Source organism: Vipera ursinii (assembly GCF_947247035.1).
Source record: "Vipera ursinii genome assembly, chromosome: 2".
NCBI lineage: Eukaryota > Metazoa > Chordata > Lepidosauria > Squamata > Viperidae > Vipera > Vipera ursinii.
The window spans coordinates 197,258,752-197,276,630 of NC_139513.1; positions in this window are offsets into that span (position 1 = coordinate 197,258,752).

Sequence of the window (17,879 nt, forward strand, 5' to 3'; positions counted from 1 at the left end):
CAGATGATGAAAGAACAGGTTTAAAAACAAACAACATCCATTCATCCATCCCAATACAGATCCTTGGGGGATTTTATACCACTCTATTCTTTCTTTAACCAACCGCCAAAAAAGGAATTGTGTGTTTGAAATAGTCTGTGAGACAATGTTCACTAATACTACATACCTGTATCTGGACAGTATTGCTTGAGATGATATGTTGATCCATATGAAGTAATCCCCTGTGCATTAAGAAATAATAGCACATTGTTGAGAAGGTGACTTTTTTGTGGTAATGACTTCAATCACGAAATCTCTGCCATCACTATGAAATAATTCTGTTCTTTTCCAAATCTTCTAGTTCTGTTAAGAATGAAGTCTTCCATAAGAATGAAGTCCTTTTCACAGTAATGTCAAAAATTAATTTTTCCACAGTGGCTTGCCAAGAAAACTCTCTACTGCATGGCCTAAATGCTTTTCTTGCAGTAGCCCACCTCACTGCAGCTTAAATTGGCCTGCAGGGACGTGCAACCAAAGTGGAACATTAGGGCAAGCTGGCCTGCGGAGTCTCAGTCTGCACTCAGCCTGCATTCAGGCTATGCCAAGATTATGCAGGAGCCTAAATGGATTAATCTCTTTTAAATTTCAGAGGAGCACTATGAGCTATGTGTCATGCAGGGACAATGTGATCTACATGCTGTTTGTAATTTCTTTGCTGTAACACTGAGAAATAGGAGCGAGCTATGCTTCTGTTTCCCTAAACGTGGATTAGTAACTAAGACATACTGTAATAGTGAAAACTATTGGATATTTTTAATTTAACAGGAAAGGATGAGGCAGAAAACAAAGTATGAACTCCATGGGGACTAGCAGCCAGCCTCTCTGATATCCCCAAGGAAACTGATAAAAAAAGCCTCTTCTAAAGCCCTGAAGGACACTGTGAATGTAATATCAAGTCTCTTCTGAGATGAATTTGACTCTTAGATATTTGATGGACATGTTCATGGAATAATTTCCCATTAGCATCTTCTGGTATGGTTTTTCAGTCTCCCAGTTGAGCCTGCGGTCCTGGTGGTCTCCTATCCAAGTATTAATTAGCTCCAAATCTGCTTAGAGAAGCCAAACTGGGCTTGGTACCACCAGCAAACTGGATTTTTTTGCTGAATCCAAGATCTGACAATATGCAGGATTAGAATGGCCATTAATTTCAGCCTAGAAAGATTATTATTTTGTTCACGCTAGGTCTGCCCCCTGCGGGCCCCCCTCCCTCATGTAACAAGCAGATTTCTGGGTGACTAATTTCCTCTGTGCCTGATGAGTTGTGATTACCAGATGTCCTGAATCAAACAGCCCCCATGCAGACTTAACACCCAATGTCAGGAAGTTCTAACAATCCTACTTTCTCCATCTAATTGCTCTTGCCAAGAAACCAACATTCTCCTAGAACAAACCTGCAAAAGCAAATGCTTTAAAAATGCTGTTAAGACTATTGATGCACAGCTAAAGGATCACTGCTCATTTATTTAGGGGGAGTAATCCCTTCTCATAACAGATTCCCTCTGCATGAAAACAAGCAGGCAGTCAGGGAGTCAAATGTTTGAAAAATAAAACCAAACACATCACAGTGGATGTTGCCAGTATCATTTGGCTGCAAGCTGAATACAATGAACCCCGTTGAGCGTTTGTACTTTTCCAAATGTCTTTTTATCCTTTTTTCCACATTTTCTTTTGCTACCTAATTTCATGCATGGGAAGTTAGAAGACAAAAGGTCAAGTCTGGTTTAAGAGCCATCTAAACAGGCTGCCATTAGTTAAGGGCACAAAAAAGTGTCCCCCACGCTATATGCATCATCAAGTTCCTCAGTTCCTCAAGCAGCACCATTCCCCCCCACACACACACACTATTATGTTTGCAAAAAAAGGAAAACAACTGCCAGAATTATGACAAATCTCATTTTGAAAATGCAGAAGACAGAGTTAAATGGGACCAAAGAGCTTGCTAATGAGTAAAAAAGAGTTTGGGTTAATTTGTGTTCATTTTTAAAACATTGTTTCTAGTCCTCACTGTGAATTTTATGTTAAGGCTTATTCCAATAAACAATTTCCTTCAACCAGATATGTAATCCTGCATTATACCATCACACTGATGACATCTGATCTAATGGTTTGCTTCTGAGTACCTATGATGAAGTCCTGAGTTACTTATAAAGTAATAAAGGCAGGACAAAACATAATAAATAAATGAAATAAAGTCAACATACTACATTATTGCTATTTCTTGGGTCATTGGTCTACATATTTTTAATTGAGGATGTCCAAGTTAAGTTAGCCCCCTGTGTTTATTTCCAAATGAAGCACAGAAGAAAAATTAGCCCAAAACTTTAAACAATCATATTTTCTATATTTTGAAGGAGAGATGGCTTTATTTGAGTCTTTCAGTATTTTTTGACCTTGTCAACTTTAAGTTGTGTGGACTTCGACTCCTAGCATGGTAGATGAAGAATTCTGGGAGGTGTTCTGCACATCTTAGTTACCAAGATTGAAAAATGCTGCTGTAATTCTTTTTCAGTTTTCCAGCATCCCTCAGTTCACCACACCAGCCCTGCCTTTTTAAAAAGAGACGTCTATTATTTCCGTTACTGGGATTTTAATTCTAAATAGATTTATAGACAATTGGGGTTGCCAGTTCTACTTGAAGTTCAATATTTGAAAAGGCAATAAACAAGGGGTTGCCTGGGAAGCTCTTAAAGGTAAAGGTAAAGGTTTCCCCACACGTGTGTGCTAGTTGTTTCCGACTCTAGGGGCCGGTGCTCATCTCCGTTTCAAAGCCGAAGAGCCAGCGCTTGTCCGAGGACGTTTCCGTGGTCATGTGGCCGGCATGACTAGACGCCAAAGGCGCACGGAACGCTGTTACCTTCCCACCGTAGTGGCCCCTATTTTTCTACTTGCATTTTGACGTGCTTTCGAACTGCTAGGTTGGCAGAAGCTGGGACGAGTAACAGGCGCTCACTCTGCTACGCGGCACTCGGGATTCGACCCGCCAAACTGCCGACCTTCTGATCGACAAGTTCAGCGTCCTAACCCACTGAGCCACCACGTCCCTGGGAAGCTCTTATCATACAGTAAATAATAGAATAACAGAGTTGGAAGAGACCCTGGAGGTCTTCTAGTCCAATGAGAGACACTCAGGGTTGATCCTAAATAATGTGGAGTGTTTTTGTATTCTACTGGTGTCTGTGGGAGAATTAATCACTTTGTTAAGGTTTTTTTTTAAAATTCCATTTATATCCCGCCCTTCTCCGAAGACTCAGGGCGGCTTACAAGCTTAGCAGTAGCTTTCATTCTATGTATATGCCTGCTTATTATTAGGGCTTTCACACACACCCCAAGCGGCATTATTACAAAGTCAGCTTAATTGCCCCCAACAATCTGGGTCCTGGTTGAACTCATAAACACAGGAATTGCTGAAAATGGGGCTTATTTCCATGTATACAATATTTGTTAAAGTTTGTATTAACCGTTCTCCCAGATGGAACATAAACCTTTACATTTGGATAGGCTTTGTCAAAACACTTAAACCATTCATCTAATTAAGCTGTTTAAATCTTACTAAATACTGAGCAGCTTAAATAAGAATGGCAATCACAATCAATATGTACAAACTGCAGAATTATATACTGTACCTTCCTTAATGTGATAACTGAGGATTGGTTTAATTGGTAGCTTAAATAATACTGGAAACAATGTGTGGTTCTGCTCTATGCCATAAGTACTAATAAAAAAAAATCTTAATGAGAGAGATCACAATTGGGCGTAAGTTTAATTTTTCCTCTGATACTTGTGGGATGTGTAACCTTCTATCTCTCTTGCACAATTAAAAAGAAATAAGAGTAGCAGAACTTGTAAAACCCAATTAACCGTAAAGCCCCATTTCAGCCTACAATGTTTTTATTTTATTTATTTATTTTTATTTTAATCCCATTTATATCCCGCCCTTCTCCGAAGACTCAGGGCGGCTTACAATCTAAGCACAAATCAAATGTGCTTAGCAATAGCCTTCATTCTATGTATATGCCTGCTTATTAGGGCTTTCCCCCCCCCCCCCAAGCAGCATGTTGCCTGATCTCAGGCTTATTTTATGATCACTTATGCCATACAAACCCAGCAAACTAGGCTGAAGTTAGATACAGGTAAGTAAGTTGGATTAAAGCCATTTTATGGACCTAGCCTTCAGTTTGCAACTGAAATGTTTATGCTGAAGCCTTTCCATCAAGGGTTGGACTTCTTCCTTACCAGTAGTCAATTTAACTTACTCCCACTCTCCCACCTGCATATCAGGATTGTGTAATCTTAAATAGTAGATACATTTGAACCAGGATCAAGTTGTTCCACTTTGGAAACTTTATGCCAACCGGGCTCTGGAAAATGCTATGATTCTTGGGAAATGGAAGAAAAGAGGATGGCCAACAGCAGGGTGGAGGGATTCAGCCATAGTACTGATGAGTACACTCTAGGGCAGGGGTAGGCAACCTTGGCTCTTTTATGACTCATGGACTTCAACTCCCAGAATTCCTGAGTCAGCATAGCTGACTCAGGAATTCTGGGAGTTGAAGTCCATGAGTCATAAAAGAGCCAAGGTTGCCTATCCCTGCTCTAGGGAGACCCAGTTAGACAAGATTTTCTCATGATTTACCTGCTAGGAGTTGAAAACATAATCAGTCAGACCCGTTTGAAATGTTGAGAGCTTTTTGTGGGTGTTGTTACTATAGGCTGACATGAGAAAAGCACCAGTTTCAAAACATCCCCTTACCCAAAGCCCAACTGATGACACAGCTATCATCTATCTGGCACTCTTGGTTACCTTCTTTTATTTTCCTGGTTTTTGCCTTTCACTCAATGGGCACATTTCCAAGCAAAGTGCAGAACTACAGCTACTTCCACTTTCATTTTCTGCAAACTTCAATTGGCCCCAACAGCGTTCTTGGAAATGAAAACCATTTTATTATGTGGCATGCCATCTGTCCACTTATTTATTTACATAAAAAGAGTCTTGGAGGTGGGAGGGGAAGAGAGAAATGGAAGTCCAGTGAGGCAGAAAGGAAGGTGTCAACTGTGCACAGTGGCACCAGCTGGCAGCACGCTGCCCATCTCTATCCTTATCTATTTTAGCTTACCAGGGACTTAAAAGCAGAAAGATAGATAACTGATTACATGCCCCCTTTATCTCTACAGTAAAGGTCTTGGTTCAACAAGTGTTGGCCAAGCAGAACTGAGAACTGCCATTGGCAGTAGTGTAGTGAAAGAGAAATGGATACGTATTTTAGAACTCCCCGATCGGTGGAGAGAAAAAAAAATGCAAATCAATAAATAATATTAGTAGACACCTCCCCTCCCCCGCCGCTGCATTTTCACTTGCACCCGATTATCGCCGGCTTGATATTCAGATTCTCCTCGGTATCCCCGTGTCAATTATGGAAGCTGCCTTAGGGGCAACGCAGAATGCATTCTCCAACAAATACGATTTTGTGGAGACTCCACTTTCTGCTATAGGCAGTAAAGCAAACTTTGCCGCCACATTCCGTCGCTTGCAAGCCTAGGAGGTCTCCTTCCGAGCCATCCGCGTTTTCCTTTCACTGTGCTTTGGTTACTGAATCCCTCCGCGCAGCGGGAGCAAATTGGCACCAGCTCTCTTTAGACGCCTCGGCTGTTCTCAGGCCGTCAGGTGGCTTCCTTTCCGTCTCTATGGTTGCTTTGCTTCCTTCTCTTCCCCCCCCCTCCCCCCATTTTCCACCGGCCTAAGCCTTTCCGGCCAAATCCATCTAGGAGGTCTAGGAGTTGCTAAAGTTGTAGCTGGTGTTTGGAGGACTCCTCTCGGTCTCAACCAAGGAGCTGCAAGTTGCACATTAGACCTTTACCAAATACAAATTATTCCCGCCTGGTGATTTCGAAGGGTGGAAGTTTCGGCTGCGTCCGATTGTGACACAAGCAGAGTTTAAGAAAGGGGTTTCGTGTTCGTTTGTTTGTTTGTTTGAACGAAATCAAGAGCTGGGATGGAAGCTGCAGCTCGGTACGAAGTCGCTGCACTGGGGACTCAGAAGGGTTTACTTCTGAATGCGGAGTCACCCTAAAACTTGGATGAAATTCTCGGTGTAAATCTGGCCTCGAGCACAAGCTGGCTAGATTTGTTGGAGTCTGATAACTCGAGAAATAAGCGGCTGGATTCGGGGTGCTGTAGATAAAGTAATATTTCTTGTGCTCACAACCTTCATCTTGAAAAGTTTGCATTATTAGAAAGGTGCGCGTTGCTTTTTTTTTTTTAAGCGCTAGGTCCTAATATACATCCAGTTCTTTATTCACCCACTCTCTTCTCTGGATTTGTTGCCACCTCCACCTCCCGTCGCAGACTCTACTTGTCCAGGTCGCTTTGATGAACCACAGTTTAAAGCTATTTCCCACAGGTCAAGGCAAATTATCAGCAATGCTATACTGTAATTATATAACAAATTTCTATGGTACTAAGAGCAGGAGAATACCCATCGGGAGCTTTCGGGGAGGACAGAACGCAGTTTTATTAAGCGTTAAGACCCCCCTCAGCGTGGAAAATTCCTAGGAACTATATTGTAATCAATGTGTTTAACTGTAGGCTCTTGGTTGCTAATTCATTCAAGTAACCTATTTACAGTATTTCCAAGTAAGCGCTTTACTAATGCCAAGTTTGAATTACAGGCTGCTTGCAGTAAGATGCAATAGGGTGTAGCATTTTTACTCGAGGGTAAAACCTATTGAATCTTATGGAATTTACCAAGCTGTAAGTCCTAGTGACTAAGGCATCAGGTTAGAAACCGGGAGATCCTGAGTTCTAATTCCACCTGAGGTGCGAAACCAGCCAGGTGACCTTGAACTAGTAGTCACTCTCACGGCTCTGGGAAGGAGGCAAGGGCAAACTATTTCCGAAATCTTATCCAGAAAACACAAACCCATTATTCAGAGAATGCATTCTGCCTGTGAAATGAGGAATCGGTGAAATGACACAAAACCTACTCATAAATGCATGGGATTTGTTTCTGAACAAAGGAGGAGTTTGCAGTCGTGAGTGAACTCTTTACAAAACGCCAACACGCTTTATGTTCGGCTCAGAAGAATCGCCCTCCCTGGTTAACACGCCGAAGCGAGGAGGACTCGCGATACAAACGAAATTCACTTACTTGACAATAATGAACAATCGGCAGTGGGTGGTATTTCACCTGCATCCGCATCAAGGAAGTTACAGCTAACTTCCGAAATGGGTCTGCCTGAAGCTGCCATTCTAAGCATTCTTACCCGGAAGTAAGTCTTACTGGAACATAGTGCAGGGACTCCTGAGCAAAAGCAGCTGAAGTCACACAGAGCAAATCCCTCTAGGTCTAGGGTGCTTGGCGAACAGGCTTCGGGTTGGAGATTCCCCTTTGGAACTGTCTAACGGCGGTCAGGATAAATCTGAATAAAATGGTCCCGCGGATCCGCTTCATTGGTTTCAGTCAACTTCCGGGGTAACAAAGGGAGAAGCTCAACTTGCCCAGGCATCTCTGACATTTTAAAAGCCCCAACGAGCAGTGCCTTCAGGCTCCTTCAAGGCTATTGGAGACAACTCAAGTACCCCCATCTGCCCGGAATCTAACCTCAACCTCTTTAAATCAGCGCAATCAAAATACAGTTCGATGGATTGATGTCAACTCTTCATCTCCCTATTGTCCGGATAGAACTTCTAATATAGCCAGGTTTTTCCGAAGTTTAAAGCCTGCTAGACAGCTATGTAAATCTCTGTGGGATTCACTCCACATTTTAAAGCAAGAAACAGGCAGACTTTAGTGTTTCTTTAGAAGCCTGTCCTATTAAAGTCTGCGATAGATGGGTCTGGAAACCAGGATCAATGAGCATACTGATTCAGTTCTGAAAATCGTTGTTGTGTGTTTGTTTAGTCCTTTGAGTTAGTTTTGACTCCTGGTGAGTGCTTGAATTTTCAGAAGTGGTTTGCCATTGCCTCCTTCCCAGGGCTGAGAGAGAGGGACTGGCCTAAGGTGGGACCAGAACTTAGTCTCTCGGTTTCGCTATACCAAACAGGCTCTCATTTACTGTATTCTTAATTTTCATTGCAATGGCTCTTTGAAGGTCCATTAGAAATATGACCAATCTACAGTAGTCTCCTACAGTATAACCCTGATTGCAATAAAGTATTTCCTAGATTCTAGAATAAAAGCAAACAGGATCTTACATCAATAAAAAAATCTATTCCAATACTTTTCTTTCCGATCAACATATCTTGAATAAGATTTAAGCATTGCTTTAAGCCTCTCTAGAGAGTAAACTATTGATCAAACTTGGGTTTGTAACTTCACAAGATTAGGCTATGCAGCTGATATTCTGAATCATTGATTTAGATCCTAGTCTCAACCATGGAACTGTCCTCTAAGTAAACCTGGTTTAGACTGCAGTTATCAGAAAAAGAAAGTAAATAGAATTTCATTGAATATGATTTTTTATTTTTTATATAACTTTATTGACTTTAAAAAAACAAGATGAGGAAAATTAATGGTATAAAGGAAAAGGGTTTTTTTTATTAAAGCTTCATGAGAATGAAAAATTACCTGAATTAGATTAAAATAATCTTGAGTGTATGTTAAAAGAAATGGATCCTAATGTATTTCCTGCTTGAATCCTATCCATAAGCAAGAGTTCTTGCCATTAATAAATTTAGAGTCTTGCTTTGGTATGTATGCATATGTGCCCCCACAAACACACACATTTTTCATTCCACTTCACTCTAGTGATATTAGATGAATCTGAGGTTTTAGTTATAACATGAATCCATGAACATGTGTACTATTAATTTATTATTATTAAAAATATTTATTACATTTTAGGCAACTTGATTTTTTTACAATTCTGACCATGAATATAGAAATGACCCTACTATTAAATTCATTTCCATGTGGACATATATATACTTTTAAAAAATAAAGGTATATCCACCAAAAGCATTGCAGTTGTTTAATACTGCTTTTGTGCAAGTCCTAAAATATTGTACATATGCAAGTGCACTTTTTTTCTTTTTCATTCATAAATTGGAATAATAGACTAGCAGAGAGGCAGAACTGGCAATGCAAATGTCTGTAGATAATGTTGCTCACTACCTATGGGCTATTTCAGGTATGTGAAGTTCTTTCAAGGTTTGAAATATAATAAATGGCATATAAGATACTCTGATTATTGAACATTTTGAAATCTCATTAACTTCCACTGAAATAAATAGGACACCGTACTTGCAGTGTCCTGAGATTTTGGCCCCTTTTCATCTCTCCATTAAATCCATATTGGCAAAATACATTCCAGCAGGTCAGTTAAGATTTAATGACTGCATTTGTACAACCAGAGATGCTTGAGTCATTTTATTTTTTGTGGGGTGAGCTGGTTTGTATCTTTGTTTTCGTAGGCTGTGCAAACAAAAGCTCTTTGGTGTACATACTGTATATAGTGAACCAGAAAACAGGCTCATTGAGTAGGCAAGTTCAACACCTTGTATGAATGCAGTCAAAATATTTCTGAGGGGGAGATGGATAAATACCAGGGTTTTCCAATATCCTATTGCTTTGTCATGTTTGTGGATGCTGACCCTTGGTGAGGTCGCTGTTAACCCTGCTTGAAGTGCCTGTGAGAACATTGACCTTGACCTGGGATAGACCTTGAAGACAAGGAGAGGGAAGCTCCAGGAGGAACCTCTTGGCCATGGGGTTTTTTCTGGGGTTGGGAGTATCCTCTGTGCCCCCTGCCCAACTAAGCTTTAGTGGTAGTAAAGATTAAAAAGTCCCACTGCAATGGGCAGTAGCGATAACAGGAGGAAGAGCCCGAAGCAAGACAAAGGACAGAGAAAAGAAATGTGAGCGGGAGGCAGAAATGTAATTTGAGTAAGCCTTTCAGGCTCAGCCCTCCCCAGATAAAAGAAGGCAGGGGGAAGACGCATTGTGTCTTGCACAATTCTGTTACTGTAACATTAACATAAAAATAGCTTTAGCTTTCACAATTTTCGTTTCCTATATTGGTCTGCTTGGAAGGTCTGACACCTATAGATACTTGGTCCGTTTGCTTCATCTAACTGATTCCCGAGTCCCTAAATTTGCAAAATAAATAAATAAATAAATACATTGGAGCGTTCCCACCAAGGCGAATCCTCTTTGTTGCCTCAACCCGACGAAACGGGACGCTTCCCAGTTCAGTCCCCGCACCTCTTCCAGAAGCAATGGAAGGTATTTCGGGGGCCCTCCGGGATGTGAGCAAACCGACTGTCCGAACTACCCTACGGGGGACCAGCCTAAGGGTCCCGGAACTCAGCAGCTTGGCTCCAGGTGGGGACATTCTTCTCTGCGGTTGCTCTCCCCCCCCCCCACTTGCTGGGGGGACGCCGCCCCCGACAGAGTGGAGATTGGGTTTGGCAGGATGTGTGTCGGTGGGGTGGGGTGGGGTGGGGTGGACTGGGCTGGGCTTCCAGGAGTATATAGATTATTCTCCCACGTTTCCGTCGGGGCTCTGCAAGCATCCTGGATCACAGTCCTCTTAATCAGTCTGTGGGTTTAGAGGGGCTTTCGGCCACCGGCTGGGAGAGATCGGCCCGCGCTGGGGCCCATCGGGACATTTGATCGTGGGAAATCCCCGTAAAGAGGGCTCATTCCTTGGTCGCCAGTTTCTCAGACTCGGTCGGACCTGCCCAACTACTTACTCCCAGCTGGGGGACCGTCGAATCCCTTATTATGCTATCACCAGGAGAGGAACTGCAGTGTAGTAAGAGGCCCCGAGACAGGAGAAACGGAAAACGAGTTAGAAGCACACGGAAAATGTTGGGCAGCAGAAGGGGGGGTAGGGTGTCGCCCAAAACGACGTTGAAATAGAAAGCTCCCTCCCCGCAGAGGAGGAGGAGGAGGCGGAGGAGGAGGCGGAGGAGGAGACGGAGGAGGAGGAGGAGGAGGAGGAGGAGGAGGAGGAGGAGGAGGAGGAGGAGGAGGAGGAGGAGGAGGAGGAGGAGGAGATGGCCTAAGGCTGGCATTCCCATTCTACTCCCCAAGAGCTACGAAGAAGCGAGCCTGGGTCCCCAAAACTTGGGAAGACTTTTCCGCCTTTCATCATCTGCAAAAGCGCTCTTGCTAAAGCGGAGCCGCTCGGCGTTTAGTGCCACTCGGAATCTGTGCGCCCACCCTCACCCCCACCCCCACCCCCACTCCACCCCACCCTCGAATTGGGAGTTTTTGGGGGGGCTGGGGAGCCTGGCGCCCTCCTCCGTTTCGCCCCTGCGCTGGTGTGCCAGCCTCGGATGCGCAGCCTTTTTTATTTTTTTATTTTTTTTACTCGCGAGTCGTTCTCGCAAAACCGGGCGGCGGCGCTGCCGCCTCCAGTCCAGAAAGCACCAGCCCAGCCCTTGCCTTCCTTTCCGAGCCCCTCGGTTCTTTTGTCAATTAAGCAAGCGGACGGACGGTGAGCGACTCGCACGCAAAATCGGGGAAGGGCAGTTATCCGCTAGGGAATTCCCCCCCCCTCCCTCCCACTCTGCACCTGCAGAGAAGCGTGCCCGTGTCAGTCCGGTGGCTACCGACAATCCTTTAGCTGAAGAAGAGTTTTCAGCTGCCAGCCGAGCGCGCAGGGGTCTGCGCGGGCTTTTCCCTTCCCCTCCCCTCCCCTCCCCTCCTCCTGCCCCGCAGAGTCGCTTTAATTAAAGTCACAAAGTCGCCGTTCCTTCTCGCCTGGGCTCCCCGCAGCTTCCTTCCCTCCGCCCCTTGGAGGCGTTTTTTCTCCCCATCTCTCCCATTCACCCAGATGTGGCAACCCTCCCTCAGAAACCAAGCGGGTAGCTTTGGGCCTTTGCCTTCCGTTCCCCCCCTCCCCTCCCCGCTCTCTCCCCCTCTCACCCCATGCTTTTATTCTTAAGACTTGCCCATTTCCACCACCACCACACCCCCCCCCCGGGAATAACAAACTCCGCGGGGCGCCACTGCTGACGACTTCAGTTCTCGAGAAGGTCGGCGGGCAGGAGATGTTTGATCCACACCACTAGGGTCGAGTTCATTTATTCTTCGAATTGGTTACTTGCCTCTGCAGGGGGGGGGGAAGCCTGTAGCCAGCAACAGGTTGACGATCTTATTTATTTATTTATTTATTTATTTATTTATTTGTTTGTTTGTTTAGATTTATATACCGCCCTTTTCCCGAGGGACTCAGGGCGGTTTACAGTTGCCGAGGAGAAAACGAGTTTTGAACCCAAACTTTCCGGATCAGCCGCTGAATAGCGCGTTGTTGTCGTTTAGGGACTAACCTTAACCGGCACCTTTAAAAATGTACATTTTACTTTCCATTCGCCCTTATTGATAGCCGGGTCACTGCAGTCAATTTAAGACTGGTTATTCCTATATTGGCCTGGAATTACGGGGCAGAGTTCGGTCTGCCCCTTTCTCCCTCTTCCCCTCCCTCGAGTTTAGGAACATCCGCGTAGCCAGACTTTATTTCGGAGGCCTGATTTGTAAGGCGCCAATTTTACCCTAATTTACTGAATAAAGGCACCACTGACTTGGGTTCTGCGATACGCTCAGTCAGCATGTAGTTTCCTTGATTTGTTTCCTTAGAGAGGGAACCCAGACAACTCAGCTAGGGAATCCGTTCTCCTAAGGTAGAGAACCTTTCCTTGATTTGTTTCCTTAGAGAGGGAACCCAGACAACTCAGCTAGGGAATCCGTTCTCCTAAGGGAGAGATGCTTTTCGCCTAGAGGACTTTCAGATTGCACCCAAGGATTAGCAAGAGACCTCGGAAAAAAGCCCGCTCACGATTCGACAGGGCGTTAAAACGCGTTGCTGGTCTGTCTTTTCTACACCTATCTGCTTATTTATCTAATAATTTCTGTAAATTTCTTAATGAAGGGTCACTGAAGAAGTCACACTTTTTATTTTAAAAATCAGAGGGATCCTTCGATCCGCTGGTGATTCCTCTGGAGAGGGCAGATGCTCTCCTTCTCTCCCCTTCTCTCACACGTTTCGCCTTGGGGGCGCTTTTTGGGGGGGGGGGCTCCGCCTTTCTCCTGCGTTGTCCTTACTGCCTGATCACCAACCTCACTTTCTCTTTCACATCTGCGCCCCGCACCTTCTCTCCCGAAGTAGCTCTCCGACCCTTTGCCCGTTTGGGATCTGGCCGGCCACTGTTTTGCAAAACCTTTGGGTGGCAAAGGACAACGAAACCCCCCCCCCCAGTGCCTGCCACACCACCTGCGAGAAAGCAGTTGTGTGGGAGCCACCGGCTGGGCCTTGAAATGCCAGAATTATTGTTCTTGGCAGGAGGTGAAAGGGTCCAGTTTCTTTAATCTGCCCACCCCACCCCTCCGCGCCTCCATGCTCCGGAATTCTTTGCTACAACCACACTTGCGATTGTCTGGAGGAGGGCGCTGAATTCACTGGAATGGATTAACTGCGAAGGGAAAAGGCGCGTCTTGGAACAATACTTAACAAAGTCCATAGTACCAAAGGCCATTCATAAATTGAACCTCACCCCCCCCCCCGCCCTTCAAAAAGTTAGTTCCTGGAACTTTGTGGTCTGTGTGTTCTCAAAAGCCATTTGGGGGGGGGGAAGGAATGCAAACAAGAGCCAAGCACTTCGTGGCATTGCTAACCTAGCTTCACAGAGGTATTTCGGAAGCAAAAGGTGGCTGCATCAGCCACCAGAAAATCGGACTGCCCTTAGTCTGAGTTACAGCCTTCATTACAAGCATCTTCTCATCCCTACCACACCCACCATTCTTGGTATCCTCGATAAAGAGGAAGGACTAAAGCTATCAGAATACCAAGGCCCACCCTTTTTTCTAGGAAGGATGGGAGCTGTAGTCCAACCTATCTGCTTGAGGGATGTTGTCTGAGACAAATTGTTTCGAGCAGGTCAGAATAAGACCTCAGTTGTTTTAATGGGGTTTCAGCTTCTGCACTGTACGATGTGCGCTGCCACTTGGAATTACTTTGTTGGTTCCATCATTATTTTCTGATTTATAATAATAATCTTTTCTGACAACATGTTTCCCCACAAGTGCATGCTTGCCAGTCTCCTTGACAACCTGCCTCCTGGTTTTGCAGATGGTTGCAACAGACTCTTCCAGGATCAGAATCAGAGGGAACCCAATTCAAATCACTGCTGACCATTTAAAGAGCTCTTGGATCTTTCATTATTGTTCACTCCACAAGACAATTGTGAGGACTCCTGCTCTGAGGCCTTCAGTCTGCGGCAGGAAGAAGGACTGAGAAAAATGAAGACATATGAGCCATACACATAATCCGGTCAAAGTGCAGATGGTGCTAGTAATTCTTCCAGAGAAGCCACTCCTAAGATTCTGGGTGCCTTGATTTAACTAACATCCCTGTGTCTTCTGCTGATTCTGATTTCCCAAGGATTGCCCACTCTGTGTGGAATCACCAGCCCACCTCTATTATAACCCTTGTCCAGCCCAACCATTGCTATGCAAATTCCATACCAATCCATGTGGACTGCCTTTCACAGCTAGAAAAGGGCATAAGTTAAAGATCTGGTCAAAGCACTGGAAGCCCTCCAAAATGAAAATGTAAACGGTCTGATACTTTCTTGATCCAGTGATGGAATCCACTGTTGACTCTACACAGATGAAATAAAGCAAATAGAATGTTGATCCATCCTCTCCACTTGGTCAGTCAAAAGAGTGGTATGTTTGTTAGCTGTCTTTGGGCCAATCACTCCCCTCAGCACCACCAACCTTAGAGCACTTAATCAATCAGAATAGAGCTGGAAGGGACTTGGAGGTCTTCTATCCAAATCCCTGCTCAAGCAGGAAACCCTATACCATTTTGGACAGGTGGCTGTCCAGTCTTTTCTTAAAAACCTCCAGTGATGAAGCACCTACAACTTCTGAAGGCAAGCTGTTCCATCAGTTAATTGTCCTCACTGTTACGAAGTTTCTCCTTAATTCCATGTTGCTTCTCCCCTTGATTAGTTTCCATCCTTTGTTTCTGGTCTTGCCTTCTGGTGCTTTGGAAAATAAGTTGACCCCCTCTTCTTTGTGGCAGCCCCCCAAATACTGGAGTACTGCTATCGTACCATCCCTGGTCCTACTTTTCTGTAGACTAGCCATACCCAATTCCCACAACCGTTCTTCATGTGTTTTTGCATCCTGACCTTTAATCATCTTAGTTGCTGTTCTTTGCACTTTTTCCAAAACCTCAACATCATTTTTGTTATGTGGTGTCCCAAACTGGATGCAGTATTCCAGGTATGGACTTATTAAGGCTTTATAAAGTGCTACTAATACTTCATGTGATTTTGATTCTATGCCTTTGTTTATACAAACAAGGATTGTATTAGCTTTTTTGGCTACTGTCATACACTGTTGGCTCAAGTTTAAGTGATCGGCCACTAGGACTCCAAGGCCCCTCTCATAGTTACTGTTTTTAAGCCAGGTTTCACCTAATCTGTACTGGTGCCTTTGATTTTTCCTGCCTAGGTGTAAAACCTTGCTTTTCTCCAAATTAAATTTCATGTTGTTGGATAGGGCCCATTGTTCAAGTCTGTCAAGAACCTTTTGGATCCTGAGCTTGTCATCTTGGGTGTTGGCGATTCCTGCCAGCTTAGTGTCATCTGCAAATTTGATGAGATCCCCTTCTATTCCCTCATCTAAGTCATTTATGAAGCTATTGAAGAGTAGTGAGCCTAAGATGAAACCTTGTGGTACCCTACAGCAAAGGTTAGAAGAGGGAAAATTATATATGCCCTCACAAATTCCTTTAGAAAAGGCAGGTTATCAATTCAATATATAAGTAAATAATGACCTGCAAAGTTCTATATGCCTCCATAACCTTTTAATGAGTAGAAAGGCACCTATGTACACTTCTGCTGAGGAGGAAACTTTCACACACACACACACAAATATATTTGATGGGTACTGTGTCAGTTGGCTCACACATCTGGGAATACTTAGCACAAACATTCTTTATATGTAACACTGTATTTGTTTAGATAGTGAATAATCTTTCCTCGTCCATCCAATTATATCCACATTAGCAAAACTGCAAAGATCTAAAGGACTGGGTTAGGGACAAATTATCACAGAGAAAAATGGTTTATACAGTCGCTAAGAGTTGACATCAATCTGATGGCCCACAATCAATTCAACTGCAACTCTATACATTCGGTATCCAGATTCAGCTACATATTAACATACACTAAATAAATCATGTTTCCTCTTTTCTGTCTTCAGTGGGATCTTAGTAGCTTATTCAGCAGTAACTTTGGATTTTACTGGTATTTCATTTCCCCTAAAGGCCCACGTGTAAAGTTGATAAAATGCTGAGATTTAAGGATGCTGCAGCTGTGTTTTTGACATGCTTTGGTACCAGGATGCAGAAACATCAGCCTCCTTCCCAACCCAAAACACTTTTCCTTGAAAAAACAATCACAAGACTGATTGTTTAATGAACTCTAGGCATACAAGGTGAGGCAGGCATAATTACGTGGAAGAAGATCCTTTTGGCACACAATGGGGCTTACTCTCATGTAAATGTGATTTACACATTTTCTCGGTATACTTGGTATTCTGAATTGTACCTGTCCACATCACACACACCCCTAATTAATTAACACTTAAATCAGCCAAAAGCTAAAGGTCTTTTGGTGACCCACCAAGCCATTCCTCTTCCCCATTGGGCATCCCTTTTCTCTTCCGAGTCCAGGAAGGAGCTCAGAGAGGGACAAAAATCTTTAAATCCTGAACTCAAATCCCCGCCCCCCCCTTTTTTTTTTGTCTTGCAGAGCAGGATCAAGGAACTTGAGACCCCTTGGAGAAAAGGGTGGTTGATTTGCTTTTAGAAAGTTGGAAGGACGGGTCCGTTACAAAAGGGTTGGCCGCTTGGAAATGGTGTTTACACTCGTGCTATTTATAGATAAACAAATCAGCCATTTGAGACGTTAGGAAAAGGAGAAGTAAGACAGCTGAGAGAGAAGCCAAATTAGCCAAGAGCCAGTATAGAGGCGTTAAAACACGCAAACAGCGGCAGCTCGGAAGATTGGCTAGCTGCCCTTGACAGGCATCCTGCTCCGGAAAGGTCTCCTGCGCACGCTTAGCAACTCGGTGGGAGGAGTCGGGAGGAGCCCGCCGGGCTTGCGCAGCAGAACTTGGCGGGAGCTGTTATTCCCCCTTGTGGGAGAGCCCATTGGCGTTCAGACTGTTGTTGTTGTTGTTGTTGTTAGCTGCGAAGTCGTGTCCGACCCATCGCCATGGGTCAGACTGTTACGCCGCTTCAAAGACAGCTCGGAAAAGTCTGGAAACGCCACCTCAGTCCCAATAAGGGCGGCCGGGAACAAAAGAGCCTCGAAGGGGACGCCAATAATTTGAATTCTCCCCCCCACACACACACACACACAAACACACACCAAAAAAAATCTGATTACTGTTTGGGTCTTCTTCCTAACCTTATGCCTGGTTACTCGGCATAGGGATGTAAGGGTTTCAAGGTGTTTACTCTAAAGCAGGGGTCGGCAACCTCGGCTCTTTGATGACTCGTGGACTTCAACTCCCAGAATTCCTGAGCCAGCTCTGCTGGCTCAGGAATTCTGGGAGTTGAAGTCCACGAGTCATCAAAGAGCCGAGGTTGCCGACCCCTGCTCTAAAGTAAATATACCTGTGACTACAAGGCAGAGACTGTTATCTAAGATAAGGCTAGCTCGACCTTCCTCCCTCCCTCCCTCAGTTCCGTTTCTTTTTTATTTCTTTCTCACTCTCTCCTTTTTCTCCTTCCCTCCCTCCTTTCCTTTCTCCCCTTTCCACCTTTCAATTATCCTCCCTTTTTCCTATTTGTTTTTATGTATTCCTCACTCTCACTCC